Here is a 24,929-nt window from a genome sequence, read left to right as displayed (position 1 = left end):
CTGAATCATGCAGAACGCTAGCATCTAGAGTCTCCCAGGTAATGTATACATTAGGAAGATTCTTGAAGTGAATTAACCTAGATAAGGCTTTGCAGCACCTTGAATGCCCGCTTACATTCATCTGCTAAATGGCACCCAAGTCTGCCTACATTAAACCTGAATGAAAATCCTGGTTATGGCATTCACAAGCCGCGTGACCTTGAGCCAGTGACTTGGCTTCTCTGCCTTTAAATTTTCTTAGCCATAGAAAGGGGATGCCTTGAAGGGTTGTTATGAGGATGAGGTAAGAAAATGGGTGGGCTCTACACAGGGCCCAACACAGCGTAAGTACTAAATAAATGGGAAATTGTTAATGCTAGAAGGCTTACAGAAGTAATGGACGAATTTGCCAATTATTTTTCCCTGCTGTGGACATTACCCTGAATTCAAAAGACATGCACGAGTAGACTCGAGGCTCATAACACTGACGCATTAATATTCAGATAAAAAGCAGGTCTTAATGTTTTCCTCGCTTATCTTAGTAATAGGTCTTAGGATCTAGAAGCTTCTCTTACCATTCAAACATATCTTTTATTTTTTCTATGTTTTAGTAATTTATTAGTTGTGGGTTTTTTTTGGCCACATGTGTGGCATGTAGAAGTTCCTGGGCAGGACTCAAACCAGAGCCATAGCAGCTACCAGGGCCACAGCCGTGACCCCAGATCCTTAACCTGCTGAGCCACCAGGGAACTCCAGATTATTACAGTTTTAAATATTTATTTTTCTATACATAATCCAAATAGACTTAAAAATCCATATTGAAATTACTGTGGTGTGAGTTACTTACCTGTCAACTTTTTAAATGAATACTATTATTTATTATACTTTTGAGAAACTAAACATTGTGGATTCTTGCTGGTATTTTAAATTATTACTGATGTCTGTCTCCATATGATTTTAGGGGGAGGGCACCGCACTGCAGAAATCTAAAAATGCCAAATTGTTTCTTTCCCAGCCTCCCTTGCAGCTAGGGGATGAGCACATAAAGTAGGTCAATCAGTTACCCCTTCAAAGATTCTAACTAAGGCACTTAGGATACAAGGAAGGATGGAAAGTGGTGGAGAATCTATTTGACAACAGCTTGGGGCCTCCAGGAGCAGCGTGGGCAGAAGGGGTTTCTGGGCTCATCAGCAATGGCAGTGGTGTTCCTGACAGACTGATTATGTGCAATGAGTGTGTCTGTGGTCCTGTGCACTGCCTCCACCATTCTGTCTTTCATCCAGGCCTGACTTCCCAGCCATGCACAGCTCAGAAGTCAGTTCCTCTTCTGCTTAAACCAGCCAGAGTCAGTTTCTATTGCTTGGACACAGAATCCTGCCAGATACATGAAATCTAAATCCAGAAATGAAAACTTTTTTTTTTTTCAGGCTCGCACCCACGGCATATGGAGGTTCCCAGGCTAGGGGTCAAATCAGAGTGGTAGCTGGTGGCCTACACCATAGCCACAGCAACACAGGATCCAAGCTGCATCTGTGACCTACACTACAGCTCACAGCAATGCTGGATCCTTAACCCACTGAGCGAGGCCAGGGATCGAACCTGCATCCTCATGGATGCTCATCAGGCTCACAACCACTGAGCCATGATGGGAGCTCCCAGAAATGAAAATCTGAATGGCATTCATAACAGGGATCTTGAATAGAAAAGAGATAAGAACATCTAATTCCTACTCAATAAATCACTCAACTTATAAACAAACAAACAAGGAGTTCCTATTATGGCTCAGTAGTAACAAACCTTACTAGTATCCATGAGGTTGTGGGTTCATCCCTGGCCCTGCCCAGTGGGTTAAGGATCCAGCAATGCTTTGAGCTGTGGTATAGGTCATAGACATGGCTCCGATCCCGAGTTGCTGTGGCTGTGGTGTAGGCCGGCAGCTATAGCTCTGATTTGACCCCTTGCCTGGGAACCTATATATGCCTGTGAGTATAGCCCTAAAAAAGAAAAAGAAAAAAAAAAAAAAAGCAAGGAAACAAAACATCTGTTGACCTCATGCCCATCTCCAACCCACCACCCACTTCTCTACTCCGCTTCCGTATTAATTAGGAATAGATTTGGTTGACACAAGAGGAAAGATAATTATTTAGACATAAAGTATCTCTTCTCTCACATTAGACAATCCATTGAGTCGTCAGAGACCAGACTCCTTCTGACTTTTTCCACTGCATTGGATTTGGATGTCATGCTCGAAATGCTCAGGATGGCAGCTCTTGAGGTACAGGTCATCACACTCCGTATTCCCAGCAGCAGAAAAAAGACAAAAGTGGTGCTCCTTCCAGCTGAATTGCTTCCTGTTAAGAAGCCTGCCCAGAAATACCAGGTCAAAAACCTAGTCATAAGAAAGGGAATATATGTGTGTGTGTGTGTGTGTGTGTGTGTGTGTGTGTATGTCTGGGTCACTTTGCTGTATAGCAGAAATTGGCACAATATTGTAAATAAACTGTACTTTAATTAAAAAAATTAAATACACACACACACAAAATTAAATACATACATACATGAATACATACATACATATAAGAACCTAGTCATAGGGCCACACTTCTGTCTGCAGCTACAAGGGAGACTGGAAAAGGAAGGCTTTGTTCCAGGCAGCAAAGATGAGGTACAATGTGGGGCTCTGCTTCCAAATAAAAGGAGAAGATGGGTGAGAAGAAGGCAAATAGTGTCTCCACCACACCCTCACAGAGAAAAGCTCGTCCCCAAAATAAAAGTAGTTTCTATTCGTGCTCCTCACACCGCCCTCCCCTCCGTATTCTCCCGCCTCCACCGCCACCCCCAAAACTGTTCTTGTCAAAGTCACCAACTTCCAAATTGCCTCAGCCCATGCAGTGTTCCCATCTTTGTATTTTTTTCACTTCTGTGTCACCAATGACCTCTCCCTCCCGGTGTTCCTGCTCCCTCCGTGGCTAGTTTGCGGTCTCTGCAGGTTTCTTCTCCTCCGCCCTCTTCTCGGACAACACACTCCCTCCAAGAGAATGAATGCATACAACCCCCGCTTTAAAATCATCTCGATTCTGATGACTCCTAAAATTATGTCCCCAGCCGTGACCTCTGCGCTGAGTCTGTAATTTTGTGGATCAGTGACTACACCACATCGACACTTTCTATCTCATGGTCAGCATGAGACACTCCTGATTTCTAAATCAAAAACAGTAACCTACTGCCACCCGAGTCAGATTTCCCTGACTCTGTAAATGAATCTACACAGACGTTGCTCAGATCCAAAAACTACTACCCCCTGATTTTGGTCCTTCTCTTACATCCACACGCTCAGTTCCTAAATAGAGGATTGTCAGCTCCACGTCTAACACATCTTCCAAACCTGTCTCCTTCTCCCCTGTTCCCCTGCTGCCCGCACAGTCCCAAGTTCCAAACCAACCTCATTTCTCACCTGGACTGCAGAACTAACCACCTCACTGACTTACCTGATTCTACACTCTCCATCCCACTTTTTAAAAATATAAGCCAACCAAATTGTACAATACATCTTTATAGCTTTTTTCCCTTTTTTGGCCACACCCATGACATATGGAAGTTCCTGGGCCAGGGAGCAAATCTGATCTGCAACTGTGACCTACACCACAGCTGTAGCAATGCCAGATCCTTAACCCACTTTGCCACAGCAGGAACTCCCCGTGTAGCTTATTTTATACCAAGTAGTTCATGCCTCTCACTCCGCTACCCCATCTTGTACTTCCCCTCTCCCCACTGGTGACCACTAGCCTGTTCTCTATACCTGTGAGTCTGCTTTCTTTTGCTGTTTTTGCTAATTTATGTTTTAGATTCCATATATAAATGATATCATACAGTATTTGTCTTTCTCTGTCTGACTTATTTCACTTAATATAATGTCCTCCAAATCCACCTATGTTGCTGCAAATAGCAAAATTGATTTTTTATAAATCCAAGTAATTCCATCACACACACACACACATATATATGTTTTCCACATTTTATCTACTCATCTGTTGATAATTACTTAGGTTGCTTCCATATCTTGGCAACTATAAATAATTAGCTGATATTTTATAACTATAAATGGAGTATAACTTTAAAAATTGTGAATCACTATATGGTACACATATAAGTTACATAATACTGTACAGCAACTGTACTTTAATTCTGAAAAAAATTAAAAAAATAAAGAACTTGGACAGTGCCTAAATATAACTGATATGCAATAAACCCTGGTTGAACTTAAAATATATATATCCCAACTGAAAAGCCCTCAATATCTTCCCCCTTTACTAAGAATCAGATTGAATGGTTCGTAAGGCTTTTGGTGATGTGGACCTTCCTGCCTTGGTGTTCCCAGCTCACATGCTCCCTGCCCTCTCTGGCTATGCTTTAGCCACACAGGGCTTCTTTCTCTTCCTTCAACACATCAGGCTCATTTCTGTTTCAGATCTCTTGCACTTGCTGTTCCCTCTCTCTATATTACCTCCTCCAGCATCACTGGGTTGGCCCTGGCAGCCATTCAGGTATTCAAATGCCACCACCTCAGAGAACTTCCCTTACCACCTCACCAAGTCTGAGGTTTTCATGCACTTGCTTGTTAGAAGGTCCACTACAGTATCAAGCTTGTCTACTTTTCACTGTTTCTCAGCTGTGTCTAGGAAAAATATGTTATCTGAAGCCATGCCTGTCTGCCTGAAGAACTGGGCAGCAGCATTGTCAGAAAGAGCAGCAGGAGGAAAAGCGTGTCTGTGACAGAGCATCCTAACAGTCACATCAGAGTTGGCTCTTAGGCAAGCCCCTCCCAGGTGGCATAAGGAAAGGAGAAACCAAATTGGGACAAGTCCACGCTGTCGTCGGAACCAGTAGGACAGTTCTAGAAATCAGGACAGGCTGAAAATGGGGAAAAGAGCAGTTTGGTCAGAAGGCAAGCAGGAGGATCATGATAGAGTGTATTCTGAGCGGAGGATTTGTGGCAAGTGGTCCAAAGCCAAGTCAAGAAGAGCCTGAGAATATTGAAGTTCCCCTATTATGTGAAGTCTGAGGTGGGGAACAGGATCGGGGTTAGTTTCTTACAGGAACTAGAGAGGAGTCAGAGCCCAGGAGAAACAATCCCAGGGATGGGCAACATTTATACACTGGACAGATGGTGCCATTTGGCCAATATAGATCATGTGACACCAGCTGCAGTCAAACTGGTAAGTTTCATTGCTCTAAGTGTGTAAAAAGCTTTCTCCACACCCCCAAAAAGATTTTTTTTCTTTTTATGGTTGCACCTATGGCATATGGAAGATGCAGGTCCAGGGATCAAATAGGAGCTGCAGCTTACCGATACCACAGCTGTGGCAATACTAGGTCCTTAACCCACTAAGCCACAATGGGAACTCCCACATCCCCGAAAATACAAACACACTATCTCTTTCCCCAGAACAAATAAAAATGCATTAGCACTTGTTCACCAGTATAACAGTTATGACTTTGGGCAAGTTTGATGTCCATGAAAAATGTGGTTGTACAATGCTGCTAGATTATAAAATTTCCCTCTAAATGTTGGGACACTGGGACATTTCTATCTGTGAAAATACAAACTAAATAAAATGTGGATCTTTCTACGTCATTAAAAGAGTGAAAGTCATCAAAATATTTTTATCTGTACTCCCTTCCTAAAAGTATTTTCAGGTAAATAGTTCTACAGAAGAAAAATAAAAATGTAGGAATACATTTAATAAAGTTTATAATGTAAAACCACAAGTCAACTAAATTTCTAACGAAAGAGATATGTTTGAATATATTTCTGGTACATCGATGAGTGAGCTATTAAATTTAATAAAAGAAAAATGACATAAAACAATGGAAACATTGTGTCTACACTAAATGATATATACACACTGTGTATGTACACATGTGGCTGAATATACAGTGATGTGTTGTAGCTGACCTGTATCGAAGGCTTGCAAGAGCCCTTTGCTACATTTTCAGGGATTTTGCAAGCCAATTGTCAAACACAGTTGTTATAAACAATTCAGTTAATAGATATCTGTATAGTGGACATACTATGTGCTGGCCACTACTGCTCTTGTCTTATCTGGTGCCTCGTGGACAGTTTGAAATTGGTCATGGTGGGAACATTTACACCAAGGAAACTGGCATATGTTAAAAATCAGGGTTGATTACTTTTGCTCTATTTATTGCCTAGACTTAAGAAAGTGGTAAGAAATATGTTAATAATGCAATTAAACAATAATGTCCTATCTGTTGTTCTCACAGTGTGAGTGGCATTAAAAATTGAGGCACTATTTTTTAAGTATTTGAAAACTTAGCAGAAAAACATGCTCCTCTCACTGACAAATGAATGAAGATCTTAAAACACATTTTCATTTTTCCTCTGTCTTAAGCATTAATACAAATGAAAATATTAACCAATGTTCATGTTAGACCCACACTTAAACTGCCAGTTGCTAAATGTTTTATGGCACAATACTTTGTGTATTTGTAAAACTATAGTTCATGATTGTAAGGAAGGCAACTCATAAACTAAAATTATGGATAAAATATTAATTTTAAATATTTCTATTTACAATGACAACTATAAAATAGTAACTTAGAAAGTGAAATAATGTAATAAATCTTTTTAGGAAATTTAATATTTTTCAGAAGAAGTAACATCACAGCCCAAACACAATGAACTATTTGTCTCTTGACTGTCTTCCCTCCTACAAATATTGAGCACATACTATGAGCAAGGCACTGTATTATCCCTGATCTTACGATGCTACTACAGTCTTGAGTAGATTCAGAAATAAATAATTATGCAAACAAATATTTAAATGTAAATTTTGCTAAAAAAAAAAAAAAGAAGAAGAAGAAGACTAGGAAACCTAGATTAGGAGGATAGGGAGGGTGACCGTTAAACTGATATTAGAAAAAAGAAAGAGTAGGAGTTAGTTCAAGAAAGAACCCAGAGAAGAACATTTCAAACAGAAGGACCAGCATGAGCCAAGGCCCTGATGGAGGACGAAGCTTAACCTAAGGCCAGGTCAGTGGAGTGTGGAAGGGCCAAAGCAGATAGGGCTACATCTGAGTGCCAAGGCTGGAGCCCCATCACGTAGGGCTTTCCAGACTATGATTAGGGCTCTGATTATTCCTCTAAGAGTGATGGGAAGCCATCACTGAATCGTAAAATTGTCCAGTGAGTAGATGCAATGACAATGAAGAATGGGTAGCTCCACTGGGTTCCAAGTTAGCATTATCTGCAATAAAGAAAGTGATACAATCACACCCACCTTTTGGTTTTTTTTTGCTTTAAAAATATATTTCATGATAATAAGTATAGAGGAAGGTCAAAAGGACTTGGTCCCATCAAAGCTGCAATCTAAGGGAAATAATGTCACCAGAATGCTTTAATTTGGCCTTCCTATCTTCATATCAGATTGGAACGTGTTCCTTTGAAGTTCAGATATAATTTTTTCTTTTTTTGCTTTTTTTGGTTCTGCACTCATGGCACATGGAGGTTCCCAGGCTAGAGGGAGAATTGGAGCTGTAGCAGCTGGCCTATGCCACAGCCACGTCACATTTGAGCCGTGTCTGTGACCCACACCACAGCTCAAGGCAACACCGGATGCTTAACCCACTGAGTGAGGCCAGGGGTCAAACCTGGGTACTCATGGATGCTAGTCAGTTTCTGCTGAGCCATGACGAGAACGCCCAGATATAATTATTTCAAGCCACCCAACCCACATATTCCAATCCCCTTTCAAGATTTCTGCAGATTCTCAGAGACATCAGTTTGCCTGGTTACTGTGGTATATGAACTTATTCCAGACACATCTTGCACTTTTCCTCCTCAGTCCTAGAATCAGCATTACCTTGCCTCTGTCTTTCCTCCCTTCCTCCCTCTCCTCTCCTCCTCTGCCTCCTTCCCCGTCCTCATCTTCTTGTTTCGCTTATTCCCCCCACCCTTTGGTCTCTCACTCTTGCTCTCTTGAAAACCCTGAGTTCATTCTGATCCCTCCAATTCCAATCCAATATTGCGGGGTTACTTTTTGTTTCTCCCTTTCCCCACTTCTAACTTCCTTTTTCTCAAAATGAAAAACTTGACTCCCATTATCCTCTATACACTGACTTGCAGATGTAAGAATACACCAGCGATGGTTTCAGAATTGTTAACCTATTCCACTGAGAAAACATATCACCTGTATTTTATTAAATAAAGACACTGCAGTTCACTGCAGGGTGCTTCAATGATTTGCTTGGAAGACTAAGAAATAGTAGAGCCAAGATAATCCTTCCATTCTTCTGACTCCTTCTTCCATATCCTTCCCACTATTTCTGTTTTTTCAAGACATGAAACAAAATAATGACCCAAAATATTTTTATCTCTACTTTGAATTCATCAGCCCTACACTTTCCAACAGTACTCAAGGTGTCAGAAACATTCGGGAGTGTGGGTGTTTCACTAGTTTTTTGAGTAAGTTCTATACTTTTCATGAGTATAGAACTTCCTAAAATATAAAAGCAATTTGGAATATAGAAGCAATTAAAAGACAGAAGCATTTTTTTTTCTTTTTACATCTGCACCTGTGGCATATGGAAGTTCCTGGGCCAGGGACTGAACTGGAGCTGCAGTTGTGGCCTGCACCACAGCTATAGCAACACTGCATCCAAGCTGCATCTGCAGCCTATGCTGTGGCTTGCAGCAGCTCTGGATCCTTAACTCACTGAGCAAGTCTAGGGATCCAACATACATCCCCACAGAGACACTGGGTCCTTAACCCACTGAGTCACAATGGGAACTCCTAGAAGCAATTTCTAAAATAACATTACTTTTATTGCACATTTTTTGAAAAATTAGCCAATGAGATGAGTCAATTCTAATTAGATGAAAACAGATTATTGTAAGTTTTATTGACTCCTGTGAGTTTTTTCTCTACCCTCTACCACTCACACCCTAGAGAAGTAAGCTAACAAAAAATTAGCCCACTTTCTTAGATGGGTGAGACATTTCGTTGCTAGAGAATCACAGGGTTAAGATTCTAACATTTAATGAAATAATGTCACTTGCAGCAATGTAGATGAACCTAGTTATCATACTAATAAAAAGACAAATATCATATGATACCACTTATAAGTAGAATCTAAAATATGTTACAAATGGATTTATTTACAAAACAGAAACAGACTCACAGATAGAAAACAAACTCATGGTTACCAAAGGGGAAAGGTGTGGGAGGGATAAATTAGAAGGTTGGGATTAGCAGATACACACTACTATAAATAAAATAGATAAACAAGGTCCTCCTGTATAGGAACCACATTCAATATTTTACAGTAACCTATAATGAAAGAGAATATTAAAAAGAATATACAGGAGTTCCCACTGTGGCTCAGTGGGTTAAGGACCCAGTGTTGTCTCTGTGAGGATGCAAGTTTGATCCCTGGCCTTGCTCAGTGGGTTGAGGATCCGGCATTTCCATAAGCTACAGAGTAGGTCACAGACACAGCTTGGATTCCACCCCTGGACCTGGGAACTTCCATATGTTGCAGGTGTGGCCATTAAAAAAATAATATATATATATGTTATATATATAACACACACACATATATATATACATAACTGAGTCGCTTTGCTGTTCAGCAGAATCAAACTCAACATTACAAATCAACTATACTTTAAATTTAAAACAAGGTTTTTAACACTGGATTTGTGCATGAAAACTTTTATATAAGTTAAGGCTGCAATCACATTGTGTGACAATTTGCACACTCAAGTCACCTCTGCAGAGCTGCTAGAAAGGACATCGATGGCAGAGTCCACATATCACTAGGCAGGTTTAGGCCTCAGAGTATAAATAGACTGACTGAAAATAGAAGCACTTTTTTTTCCCCCTGGAGCAATAATACTTAGGTAAAAAGCATTGTAATTAGGATGTATACAGTAATTACAGATGTACCAAAAGAGCCTGGGAGTTATACTCCTCAATATCTATTATTTCATGGTCTTTGAAGCAACCATTATTACACCATGATGGTAAAGCTGTAATTAGAAGATAAATCGTACCATCACATTTTTGCAAAACAAAGTGAAAAGGCTTCCTTTTCTTCTCTGGGGGATGGATGAGAAGATTTTACCCATGGTGTTAAAAATCACAAAGTGCTAGGAAAAAATAGGAAAAGCAACTCTCCATCTCACTCAGCGGGCCCCTGGAGTGAGATTCTGCTGACTCTTCCTTGCTGGGACAGCCTGAAGCCACCAAGAAAGAGATGCAACAGAGTATGAGATGCAAAAGAGAATGAGTTAATGAGCTGCCACCAATTACTACTTTGAAAGAAAACCTCTATCCTTGAGGCCTTATTTGTAAAAAGGATTTTTAAGTGGACTCAAGGAATACAGCTTTTGCCTCCCCCCAAAAGAAAAACCTGTAGAAAAAACAGAATACCATGGTCTGCTGTGGGTGGTGATGATGTTTATGGACCATTATCTCCAAGGTCAGTCTCCCTGCCCCCTCCTAGGACATTGGGACATGGATGGAGGCCCAGGGTATCAGCCCCTTAGCGGCTCCATCTCATCTTTGATCCCACACAGTCTCTGCTGCAATATTCTGCAATATTAGGTGCCCACTGAATAATGTGTAAATATCTTACATGAACAACGCACAGCACAGAGCCATGAGATGAGGTTCAGGAGTGATTCAAGGGTCTGGGTATCAGGGATGGCACACATCACTGGGTTCATTTTTAAGCTGGAGAAGTCAGGAGAATACCCATGCTTTTTGCATAACTAAATCTGATCTTCACCATGACCTGGTAACTTTGGTTCACCATGGATTCCCCTGGTTCTAAAAGTGCCTGGCACACAACAGACCGTTATAATAAATTTCCTTTGAAAGGATTTGTTTGACTCCTCCTCTAACACGTATTGGCTGGATTACATGGCCCACTGGGAAGGCAGATCGCTCTGCCCCTTCACTTTGCTCCTTCAGCATGTAGGGAACTAAAACTCAGAGAAGTCTGATACTTGCCCAAGCTCTGAGGCTAGGAAGGGATCCAGTTACGTGTTATACTCCTAATCCTTGCTCTACATCATGCTGAGAAGCTATTTCCATTGAGGAAACAAAATTTTGTCTCTTCGGCATAACATTTGCGTCTGGCCAATGGCAATCAGGTGATCAGCAGCAGATCCAGAAACTCTCCTCTCACCAAAGAATGAAAATGTTGCATTTTTCCTGGGTTAGGCTGGCAGAAGAACTGTATATCTGATGACTCATGCCCCACATAGAAATGTAAATGGGTAGGTTAGGCCCAGGATACGCACACCCCCAGGTTTGCTTGGCTCCGTTTGCCTGCTCCATGAAGAGTCCCCAGCCACTGCCACACATTTCCAAACTCCTAGAGCTTTTCCAGAATCCTCCTGAGGGAGGACCAGGCTTAGCCACAATCTCCATTACACCCATAATGGCAGGGTCTACAGCAGCGCTGGCACCCAGGCCTAACCTGCCTGGATCCACAGATGTTCTGCTCTTGGGAAAGTACAGTACCTGCACTGGCGCAATCTGCCTTCCCAGGGGGCCATGCAATTCAGCCAATACGTGTTAGAGGAGGAGTCAAAGAATCTGTTCAAAGGAAATTTATTATAAGGGTCTGTTGTGTGCCAGGCACTTTTAGAACCAGGGGAATCCACAGCAAACCAAAATTTCAGCTTTTAAGAAGCTCATCTTTTCTTGAGGAACCTCAGATTGTCTGACTTGGAGCCTGTGCTTCTACAATACATTGTCAATTCCAATGAACCCCCTAATGCATGCATGTTCTAACTGTCATTGCTATATTTGATAAGAAAAAAGAAACTAAATACATAGGGATCCATTATAACAAAAATATCCCCAAATGCCGAATCTCTAAGAGTTCTACTACTACTACTATATCCCTAAATAACATTGGAAGGTGTGTTGGGTGTGATTCAATCAGGAAACAGAAAGTGCTCTTCATGTTTCAAACTGAAAAGTACATGGGATTAGGTGCTAATAAAATGCCTGGCAGAGCTTGGTCTCTAGAAATGAATCGTAAAACCATTCCTTAGAAATGACTCACTGGGAAGCTGCTCCTCTGAGGCTACTGTCTGAACAACTGAGCTCAAGAACATATGGTCATAACAGTAGTGGAGAAGTTAGGAAGTGGGAATGGAGAATCTCATTCAGCTTCCTCTCCAGAGCTAATTCCTCTCAAGACATAGAAAGCTGGATGATGCACATGGTAGCATCACTAGGAGAAAACTCCACATTTCATGACCTTGTTTGCCAGCAGAATAAGGCAAACATCAAGAAAAACACCTCACTTTACTTCTACCTCCCAAATCTCATGCAAGTGTACGCAATTGGAGGAACCTAGCATGGGGAATGAAATTTTCAACATTCTGAGCTCTGCAGTAGAGGAATACACACTAGAAGAATGATTAAATAAAAACGAATTAGCCAGCCCACAACAGCCACGACACAGAAGGAAGACTGAGTTTATCACATTGAATGATCACTGTGGAATTACTAGTCAAGTCACATTTTCAACTTAGCACCTAGTATAACATCTGACACATAGTAGATGCTCAACAAAATTTAGTAAATAAAAGAATGAATCAATGAATAAACACATTGGGGATGTCACACACAAAAAAGAACTGTAATGGCTTTTTTCTTTTATTCTTCCTCTTTTTTTTTTTTTTTTTTTTGTCTTTTTGTCTTTTTAGGACCACACCCTCAGCATATGGAGGTTTCCAGGCTAGGGTTCTCATTGGAGCTATAGCTGCTGGCCTACACCACAGCCACAGCAATGCCAGATCTGAGCTCTATCTGCGACCTATACCATAGCTCATGGCACAGTCGGAGCCTTAACCCACTGAGTGAGGCCATGGATGGAACCAGCAACCTCATGGTTCCTAGGCAGATTTGTTTCCGCTGTGCCACGATGGGAACTCCCTATTCTTTTTTTTTTTTTTTTTTTTTTAATTAAGCCTAAAGGATGTTTGTGAACATCCTTGTGACGATTGTTTGTTCACTTATTTCAAATACAAACTGAAACATTCTTGATTGTCTCATTTCCCTTTTCTGTTTATCTAAGGAACTTTTAGAAAGCTCAGGAAGTCAAATAAAATTTAAAAGCTAGGAATCTAGATGTGTCTCCTTTCTTTTGCTGGACAATGAGTTTCCCTTTCAGACTTTCGTGGCTGCTATTGCTAAACGTTTCCTCCAAGGAGAAGTCTTCCTATTTTATTTTAGAAACTGAAGGCTGCAAACAGAGAAGGCTTTTGAAAATTGGAATCTCAAAAGGGAACTTCTGGGCAATGGCTCTTTATTTAGAACAGGATAGCAGCAATGTTGAGAAGATCATAAGAACACAGCCTTGTGGTCAGTCAACCTCTATCTTCTTTGTTCTGACCAATACCACACCTGAACAGCATTTGTCAAGATTACTTTTCACTCTCTTCCCCTATGGTGGATAGACAACCAAATCCACTTACCTGTAACAAAAATACATCCAGGCATTTCCTTGCTTAAATTGTAACTAGTTAGGATTGGCACTAAGTTGTACAGACTTTTATCACAGAATATTAGAACCAAAACAAATTTTAAGAGTCATATTGTACTACCCTCTTGTTTGCAGGTGAGCAAACGGACATACATTGAGGTCAAATGTTATTCTGTATATTCAGCCTCTACTCCTTACTTTGGTAACATTCTGTCACATACATTTGTTCCTCCAGTAAATATTTAACGTATATGGCACACAAAGCTTGGTGATAGGACTTATGTATGGACATGTTGGGATATTTTCAGCCACATGTGCCAAGACTACATCCAATAAGCCATACACACATCCAGCCACCTAGGACTGTAATACATTTGCAAAATGACACATACTTCATGATCGCACATCCCTCACCTGGGACTTCCCTCCCTCTCTTCATGTCAAAATCCTAGGTATTCTTCAAAGCCCAGTTCAATTGTTAGTGACTGCTATGGTCTGAAAGTTTGTGTCCCCTAAAAATCCAAACATTGAAATCCTAGTGCCCACTATAAGAGTATTAGATGGTGGGGCCTTTGGAAGGTGCTTAGGTCATGGGGTGGAGTTGTCATGAATAGGATTAATGCCCTAAAAGACAGAGACCCTACAGAGCTCTCTGACCCCTCTGATGTGTGAGGAAAAGTGAGAAGTCTGCAATTTGGAAGAGAGGCCTCACCAGACCATGCTGGCACCTTGATCTCTGCTTCCAACCTCCAGAACTTTAAGGAATAAATTTCTGTTGTTTATAAGCTACCCAGTCTGTGGTATTTTGTTATAGCAGCCTGAACAGACTAAGACAGGTAACTGAACAAACTAAAACAGGTAACTGATTTAAGACTTTCTCAAACCCTGCAATTGCTACCTTTTATGCATTTCCAAAGATCTCCTTTGCTTTTCTCTTACGGCATGTATCACGTATCTGGTGGGGTAGCTATTACGTAGATGGACGCAAATTACTTTTGTTGTGGCTCCAGCACTATGGCGGACTAAATAATATGGAAGCCCTCTTGCTATAAGCCTGTAGAACACTGGATAAAAAATAACAACAATAAGAAGTTTTTAAAGTTAATATTTTTTTGGCCTTGCCCACAGTATGTAAAGTTCCTGGGTCAGGAATTGAACCCAAGCCACAGTGGTGACAACACCAGATCCTTAACCCACTGCACCACAAGGGAACTCCCAATTAAAGTTAATTTTTAACCGAGAGAAAGGGAGCCCTCAAGTGCCAGAAACATAGAGGGAATTGAAAGCCAGAGTGAAAAATATGAGCACTGAGGCTGCAATGATTTGGGAAGCTGGTAGAAATAGCAGTATGATTTGGTAAGGCAAGAGTTTTAATGTCCATCAGGAACAAAAGCCCTCCTGGGCACACCTGAGAGGGAGCAAGAAGAGAGATGCCTATATAAGGCAGGCATATAAGGCCAGGACCCTCCAAAGCTAAAGTTCCAGCCAAAGAGGATCAAAAATCTCAGCCGACAAGACCCAGAAATGAAAATTAACCCCTTGTGGGACAAAACAAGTTTCCTATGAAAAAAAAAATCCCAAGCCTATTGCTTTTATTGGCGTGTAATCTGAATTTACCTGATCCTACAGGAAACCTCAAGCCTAGAAATTATCATGGTCCTGGGCCAGTGTTGCCTCTGGGGCACTAGGAGGATATTAATAGTAAACTGTGCTACCCATGTAGCATGGGATGAGCATGGACAAAAATGAGCCTCACTGCCAGGGAGCTCATAATAAACATTCTCACAGAATGCATAAGAAAGAAAGATCAGGATATAAAAATAGGAGTTGCTTTAATCTCAAAATTTGGTATATAGAAAAACTATCTAAAAGAGATTGTAATCTAAGTGTATGTTTTAAATTTTGAAACTCTAAAGGCCATTGAAAAAACAAACAAATGGTGGAGTTCCTGTTGTGGCTCAGTGGTTAGTGAATTCGACTAGGAACAATGAGGTTGAGGGTTTGATCCCTGGCCTCGCTCAGTGGGTTAAGGATCCGGCATTGCTGTGAGCTATGGTGTAGGTCGCAGATGTGGCTCGGACCCCATGTTGCTGTGGCTCTGGCGTAGGCCAGTGGCTGCAGCTCCGATTAGACCCCTAGCCTGAGAACATCCATGTGCCATGGGTGCGGCCCTGAAAAGACAAAACAAACAAACAAACAAAAACAAATGGAAATTCACTATAAAAAAGGCAAAAATTGGAGTTCCCATCGTGGCGCAGTGGTTAACGAATCCGACTAGGAACCATGAGGTTGCGGGTTCGGTCCCTGCCCTTGCTCAGTGGGTTAACGATCCGGCGTTGCGTGAGCTGTGGTGTAGGTTGCAGACGCGGCTCGGATCCCGCGTTGCTGTGGCTCTGGCGTAGGCTGGCAGCTATAGCTCCGATTAGACCCTAGCCTGGAACCTCCATATGCCGGGAGCGGCCAAGAAATAGCAACAACAACAACAACAAAAAGACAAAAGACCAAAAAAAAAAAGGCAAAAATTTAAAAGAACAAATTAGGCATCTGAAACCAAGTCCCCTTAAAACCAAGTCCCCTGTATAATCTGTAGGAGTTTATGATGAATTTTTGTATCCATGACTTTATTCCCTTTCTTGTCCCCTCTGACCTCAATCCTGTGCTAACTGAACACTAATCTACCAGAATCTGCTGACTGAGATTGCTCTTGTTGATAACACTGTAAATGTTCTAAAATTGCTGGATAGCACCATTAATCATACAAGCCAAGATTATTTCTCCAGAGCAAGATAAGCTAACAGACCTCCAAGTGAGGGGTAGGTCACCTGGCTGAAAAACAGTAAAGCAGAGACACCCTGACTTCCTAAACTATGATTAGAATATGTCACAAGAAGATGGTTAACCTAGCTTCTTTGGTCTTCCCCTTTAAAAATACCCCTAACTTCAAGGTCAGGTTGGAGTGGTTCTGAGGCTTGTCTCCATTCCCTTGCTGGCACCCTGCAATAAACCCTTCGCTGCAAATTCCCTGTCAGTTTGGCTTTCTGAGCCACAGGCACATGAGCCCTTAAGGGATGAATAACACATCTGGAAACAAATGGTCATTTAAATTCACCCCTAGACAAATGAGTTAAGCAGAAGATTAGAGCCAGCTGAAGAAGAAATTAGTAAACTTGAAGATAGATTTGAACAAATTTTCCTTACGATAGGACAGAAATAAAGAAATAGAAAATATGAAAAGGCATGGAGAAAAAAATGTTAAGGTCCAACTTATATCTAATAGGAATTCCAGAAGGAGGAATAGGCAGGATAGGGGAGATAAAGTATTTGGAGGGATAATGGCTGGTTGATAAAATCGATTGATAAAGGCTATATTTTCCTCTTTTACTGGATACCTGACCCTTCTAGGGCACAAACTAATTATTCATATTTATATTCTTAGAGCATTGCAATAACTCAATAAATATAGATTTCATAAGTACAATGTAAGTGTAAAAATATCAACCAAGAACAAATATTAAAAATAAATAAGATGTGGAGTTCCCATTGCAGCTTGGTGAGAACCCAACATGGTGTATGGGAGGATGCGGGTTGGATCCCTGGCCTCGCTCAGTGGGTTAAGGACGGATGTTGCCACAAGCTGCAGCATAGGTCACAGATGCAGCTCAGATACGATGTTGCTGTGGCTGTGGCATAGGCTGGCAGCTGCAGCTCCAATTCAACCCCTAGCCTGGGAACTTCCATATGCCATAGGTGCGGCCATTAAAAAAATAGAAAAGAAAGGAAGGAAGGAAGGAAGAAAGAAAGAATGAAAGAAAGGGAGAGACAGGTATAACTAGAGAAAAACCAGAAAGTTCTAGTGATTAATTTATGGCAAGAAGTTCCTAACAGCTGGGATTATTAGACAAGAATTCATAGAGGAGAGAAACAAGTACAATTTGACAAGTAAGAAGGAGGGAAGGGTTAGACATTCCAAACAAATAAAATGATCTAACAAAAACACCGAGGGGGAAAAGGCAAAAAATATTCAAGAATAGCCAAGTAGTCCATTTGGATTAAAGTGCATATCTAAGACTTAGTGGTGGGAGATCAGGAAAATAGAGTCTTGAATGTCAGGCTAAATATTTTGGACTAGTCGGTAAAGGCAAAGCACTTCCAGTAACCCATTGCTGGAGGTGTTTCAACAATGGAGTGACAAGATCAGAACTGTTGTTTAGAAAGATTGATCCAGCCAACAATTACACACAATATGAACTAGAAGGAAGACATGGGAGTCAGGAAAACCAATTGATTTGTATGTCACAAAGGACTCTTGAAAGTGACAGAAAATGCAACTCAACCTGGCTTGAGCAAATAGGAGTTTTATTAGATCATGTAACTGAAATGTCCAGGAGAGATCTGGTCAGGTATATCTTTACCTGTATTCTGCAGTGAAGAATTTGGCCTTTTTTCTTCACTCCTAAAAAGTCATCTCTAAATCCTTGGAAATTCCTAAGTAATAGTTGTATTTTTGTCATTCCTGGATCCTGATAGTTTATGCTAATGAGGTGACACATGTTGGGACCCTAGTTTATGCTAAGAAGATGACTCATGAGGGAGCTGGCCACGCCAAGAAGACCAACCATGCGAATAAAGAGTTGGGGAATTGAGCCATGTGATACCAGCCTGATTTCCACAGAGGACAGGGGGCCTGGAGATGAGTTTAATCATATGGCTAATGATTCGATAGAGCACACCTTCATAGTGAGATCCCAGTAGGAACTCAAGGCAGTGAAGCTCAAGGAAGCATCCCTGGTTAACAATATTCTGTGCACATGGTTACACAGCCATGCATCCTCTAACTCCACGGGGAAAAGCTTTGCTTTGGAATCTCTCCCAGACCTCACCCTCTCTTCTTTTGGCTGAACCCAATTTGTATCCTTTTTGCCATGATAAAACTGCAACCGTAAGTACAGTGCTTTCCTGAGTTGTCGGACTCATTCTAGTGAATTATCAAACCTCTTGCAGCAATATGGATGGACCTAGAGACTCTCATACTAAGTGAATTCGTCAGAAGGAGAAAAACAAATACCATATGATGCCACCTATATGTGGAATCTAAAATATGACACAAATGAACTTATATCTGCAAAACAGAAGCTGAGTCACAGACGTAGGGAGCAGACTTATGGTTGCCAAGGGGGAGGGATGGACTGGGAGTATGGGGTTAGCAGATGCAAACTATTACCTATAGGGTAAACAACAAGGTCATACTGTATAGCACAGGGAAATATATCCAAGATCCTGTGATAAACTATAATGGAAAGGAATACAAAAGAAAATGTATCACTTTACTGTACAACAGAAATTAACACAACATTGCAAATCAGCTATACTTCAGCTTAAAAAAAAAACCTGAAAAGGCAATGTGACACCTGTAGTCAGGTAATCAGAAGCGTAGGTGGCCTGGGAACCCCTGAGCTTGCTGCTACTGGTGGAAGTAACAGTAGCCTTTTGGAGGACTATGCTCTTAACCTGTGAAGGCTGACTTAATTCCAGGCAGTTAGTGTCAGAAGTCAGTGCATCTCGCAATGCAAAGACCCTGAGGTGGACTGTGCTTGGGAAGCTCAAGGGACAGCAGGGGGACCTGGGTGGCTAAGGTGAGTGGTGGCTAAGATGAGTGGTGGTTACAGTGATACTATGCGTCTGCCTGGTAGCAAGGGCCAGAGGGTTCTCAGCTCTGGCTGCATGTTAGGATCACTGGGGAGCATTTAAAAGGAACGAGTGTCCAAGGCCCACCCCAGGCTGTGTCAATCAGCCTCTCTTAGGGTGGGCACAGGTATCAGCAGTTTAATAACTTCTTCAGGTGATGTAAGTTCTGCTGTAGGCCCTGCTTGGCCATAGTGTAAGGACATGAGATGCTGTTCTGTGGGTCAAGGGAAGCTGCTGATGCCTATTGAGCAGAGTGACATCACCTATCTTAAAGTCTTAAAAGACTCACTCTGGCTGCTGTGTGAAGAATACTCTATAGTGGGACAGACTGGAGGCCGGAGATGAGGTAAGAGATGAAGATGGCTTAGAATAGGATACCTCTGTAAGTGGCAGAGAGAAAGGTTCTATCTGGGGTATAATTTGAAGGAAGGCAATTTGCTTATGAATTGGATGTGTAGGAGGTAGGAGGGAGAAAGTCGTGGATGAGTACTTGATTTGGTTTTGGTTTTGGTTTCATTTTTGGTCTAAGCAACAGAGTAAAAAGTAATGCTAATCACTAGGATCAAGAGAATGTGGTCAGCTGGCCAGGACTGAGTCACCTGCCCACACCTGGAGCAGTGATGAAGTCAGTCTTTACTAAAACACATATATTAAGAGTACTTCACTAGATTGAAATTCGGGGCATGCTACCAGAGGCAGGGGGAAGAGATGCTGGATGAGCCAAGAAGAAACCTCATGGAAGGTGTGTTGATTACATTCCAGAGGACACACTGAGAGTAAAATAAACTTCAAGAAAACAAAATTCTACCCTTCTCTTTCCCTTCCCAAACAATCCTGTCCTAAAGCCATTAGGTGGGGCCAAGGGAGTAGCCAGGGTGGACCAAAGCAGGATGTTTGACGCCAAGCAGGCTAGGAAGGTATGCAGGTAAGGAGGCAGCATGGGCAGCCAGGCATAATAGGCTGGAGTCTGGGCAAGGTGAGAAGGTCAACACACAGGAGGAGTCTCAGAGCCTAAGCAGGGCAAGGGGGGGTCTTCACAAGGGAACCACCCACTGTGGAGCATCCAAATCTAGTGCTGTTCACCGAGACACCCAGAAGCAGCTGAAACCCAATGCCAATGAGCACACCTGTTACCCAATCTTGGCTCCTAAATATCATTATTTATCAAAAGGAAGGAAAAAGACCGATTCCAGGGCTAGAGCAGAGGGAGCATCACATGAGTCCAGAATATATAACCAAAAACAAGGAAGTGCAAAAAATGATGGGGACAACAAAAGGATAGAGAAGTCTGCCGGAATGCATTGGCCAAACTGAGGATAATTTAAGCATTAAAATATTTTTATCCCATTCAATTTTATTTAGTTTTTAATTTGTATTGAAACAGTTGATTATAATGTGTGTTAGTTTCAAGTGTACAATAAAGTGATTCAGATATATATATATTCTTTTTCAGATTATTTTCCCTTATAGGTTATCATAAAACATTGAGTATAGCTCCCTGTGCTATGCAGAAGGTCCTTATTGGTTATCTATTTTGTATATAGTAGTGTGTATATGTTAATCTCAACTCCTAATTTATCCCCCCCAAGCATTAAAATAAATACTGATAGTAACTAAAATAGGACACTGTGAGTCTAAAGTGAAAAAATAAATGAATAGATTGAAAGTCTGAGGAAGAATAAAATAGTTACATAAGTTGCAAAGGACCTCCTGACAAAATACTTTTAATTACAAAGAGAACAGCTTAAACTTATAGTGAAGAAGCCTGGCAGGTACTACTTAAATCAGGTGATCAAAAGGAACATCACATCACCAGTGATGAGACAAATTGAAACTGAACCTCCTCCTCTAGATGATACAATAAGAGCACAGCAACACTTCTCTGATATTCCTGCCAAGGATGAGTAATTTAATTTCATCTTGAAGAATCAGACAAATCCAACTGAAGGACGCCTCCAAATAACAGACCTATAATCCTCAAAGGTATCAAAATCATGGAAGTCTAGGAAAGACTGAAGAATTAGTTCTAGGTGAAGGTGACTAAAGAGATGAGATGGAGAAGCGCATGATGAGGTTCTGAACTGCATCCTGTGAAAAGGACATTATTGGGACATCTGGAAAATTTGGATGGGTTCTGAAGATTAGGTGGTAGCAATTTATCAAAGTTAAGTTCCTGGAATTCCCATTGTGGCACAGCAGAAATGAATCCCACTAGCAACCATGAGGTTGTGGGTTCAATCTCTGGCCTGGCTCAGTGGGTTAAGAAGCCAGAGTTGCCATTAGCTGTGGTTAGGTCACAGATGTGGCTCAGATTCTGCGTTGCTGTGGTATAGGCCAACAGCTGTAGCTCCAATTTGACCCCTAGCTGGGAACCTCCATATGCTGTGACTGCAGCCCTAAAAAGAAAAATATAAAAAAGTTAAGTTCCTGACTTTGATACTTGCATTGTGCTGCGTAGGAGAAAGTCTTTTATTTGTAAAAATGCACAGTACATTATTTAGGGATAATGAGACAATGTTGGCTACTTATTCTCAAATGATTCAGAAAAAAAAATTGCTTTGTACTGATCTTGCATTTTTTCTGTCAATTTGAGGTTGTTAATTAAAAAAAAAAACTGAAAAACTAAGATAAAAATTGTTTTGAGTCTACCAGATAGAATTACTGAGAAGAAAAAGTAATTTCAGAGCTGGCTGATACATTTAGTCTGTCATTTAATACAGAGCTTTTAAATCACTTGTTTGCTCCAAATAAAGCAGCAAACTCATGAGTAACTCTTTAAGGCTTTCTTCAACTATTACAATAATTTTTCTGATATTGAATGTGGATAAATTTCTTTTTTTTCTTTCTTTCTTTTTTTTTTTTTTTTTTTGGTCTTTTCAGGGCCGCAGTCACGGCATATGGAGATTCCTAAGCTAGCAGTCGAATTGGAATTCAGCTGCCAGCCTACACCACAGCCACAGCAACATAGGATCTGAGCCATAGCTTGTGTCAATGCTCAGGTGAAATCCTTAACTCACTGAGCAAGGCCAGGGATTGAACCTGCATCTTCATGGATACTAGCTGGGTTCTTAATTCGCTGAGCCAAAACGGGAACTCCAAAGGTATTTTTAAATTAATATATGTACTTTGTTTATATATAACGCTATTGCTCAGCTAACAGACTATAGTATAGTGTAAATATAACTTTTATATGCACCAGGAAACCAAACTGATAGTTGCTCACTTGTGATATCTGCTTTATTACAGGGGTCTAGAATCTAGCTCAAAATCTCTAGGAGGTATGCCTATATTATTGTAGTAGTAATAATAAATAGCAATTAATTGTAACATTGAAAGAAATACAATTTTATATTGTTACCAAACTATTAAAAATGAACATATCAGTTACATTGAGATCATTACATTAAGGTAATCACATGCATGTACCTCTTCACCTTAAATGTTTTATATATGAATTATATATATTTATATGTATATAAAACATATACACAGACACAAACAAGAGCACACACACAGTCACAGACGCATATATCAAGTCTTTCATATGAACAGTAAATCATTATCAATGGAAGTTATTTCACATATGACTCTGGGAAGTATCAAGGAAAAGCTATTTTTTTAAACTAAATGCATAGCTAAATGAGTATAAATTTACTAAAAGGGACTGACCAAGTCTGAATAGTATCATTATTTCTGTATATAAGTTAAAAATACTGTTTCAACACTTGAATATTTCAAATATGTATATGGGCTACAAAACATTTGTCCTAAAATAACCAGCTAATTTGCATTATAAACCTACTGTAGGTATAAAGATCATTAATTTTTAACCATATATTCCTAAAGAGACTTCCTTGTGATTAATGAATTTTGGAAGCTTGAAATGAATATCTTCTAGAGTTAGCATACCCTGGAGTCAATTTCTATCTCTGCTGCTTAATCTTTCCTATTTCCTCATCTGTAATCTGTTTCTTTAACTAGGTCATAACTACTTATCAATCATTATAAAAGCTTTATTATCCTTTTGGTACTCAGGACCATCATTATTTTAATCTAATACACAGAATGACAGGAACACAGTTGGCCACGTTCAGTATTTATATAAACATGGAAGGTGCTACTAAAAAGAAGTAACCACTAAAATGATTTTAAGATAAACACAATAATTCTTTAACATTTTTTTTTTTTCGGCCGCCCTGTGGCATATGGAGTTCCCAGGCCAGAGATCAGATCCAAGCGGCAGCTGCAACAATGCAGGATCCTTAACCCACTGTGCTAGGCCGAGCTGGAACCTGCGTCCTGGCGCTGCAGAGACGCCGCAGATCCCCATCCCACTGTGCCACAGGGCGAGAGTCTCTTTTTGAATTTTAAGTGAAGCAAAAAGCCTGCATTCAAAGAGTACATTTTATACTGAGTTTAGAAAGTTGATTCTACAGAAAGAAAAATGAGAATACTATAGCACTTTTCCATGGTCTTCCACTTTTGATATTATTAAATATCAAATAAATAATTGTAAAATCACTGGCTGTATCTCTATTCCCTTATCTGAAAAGTAGTGATACTACTACCTGCCTAGATTAGGGAGATTGAAGAGAAAAAGAGTTCAAATTTCTAAGAAGAGTCGCTTTATCGTTGTGATGTTCCTACTATTTTTAACAATTATTGCAGCTGAACTATAAATGACAAAATAACAGTATAATTTTGAATATACAGAATTCATACAAGAAGTGGGAGTCTTTGAGTAGACACTTGGTGGAAATGAAATGGACCAAGAGAACTACCGGAACAACTAGTAAAACCACAGTTTTCTCATAGGAAAACAAAAGGCATTTGTGTGCTATATACATTTAAAGCACGTATATCTGAATTTGTCTTCCACTCATCTCATATTTTCATTAAAAAATTAAACTTGACATTTTTGAAAGACAATTTTCTGAACCTGAAAATGTTGTTTTAAGCATCCCCTCATATATATTTCCAAAGGCGTCATTATATTTGTAAAGTGCTATGAGACCTGTGGCTGAATATTAAAAAAGAAAGAATGCCATTTGCAGCAACATGGATGGACCATTATCACACTAAATAAAATAAGCCAGACAAAGACAATATCATATGATATCACTTATATGCAGAATCTAAAAAAAAAAAAAAAAAAAAACCAGAAATAGACCCACAGACACAGAAAACAAACTTATAGTTACCAAAGGGGAAGAGGGGAGAGGGATAAATTAGGCATTTGGGATTAAAATACATGCACTACTATGTGTGAAATAGAAAACAAACAAGGACCTACTGAATAGCACACACAACTATAATCAATATCTTGTAATAACTTAATATAGAAGAGAATATAAACAAAGTATATACATGTATAACTGAATCGCTTTACACCTGAAACTAACACAACATTGTAAATCAACTACATTTCAATAAAAATGTTTTTAAAAAATCATGACTGTAGAGGAGCGTGAAGCTCCCAAGGGGAGACAAAAATGAGAGGACAATTTGTCTGAATCTTTTTTCCAGTCTGGGTGCAAGTTATAAAAAAATGGAAGTAGATAGTCTCTTTCTAAACCTTTTGGTTTTATACCCTATCCCTTTAAAGCTTGACAGAAAACACCAGAATTTATAATCACTGAAGATTACGAAATAAAAAATAATGCTAAGTTTCAAAAATTCAAGTTCACAGTCACCAGGCCCTTTCACTGAAAATAGCTGTTTCATCACTTTTGCTT

Source organism: Sus scrofa, chromosome 8 (assembly GCF_000003025.6).
Source record: "Sus scrofa isolate TJ Tabasco breed Duroc chromosome 8, Sscrofa11.1, whole genome shotgun sequence".
Taxonomy (NCBI): Eukaryota; Metazoa; Chordata; class Mammalia; order Artiodactyla; family Suidae; genus Sus; species Sus scrofa.
The sequence above is the reverse complement of the archived record's forward strand: the minus strand, read 5'-3'. Positions refer to the sequence as shown.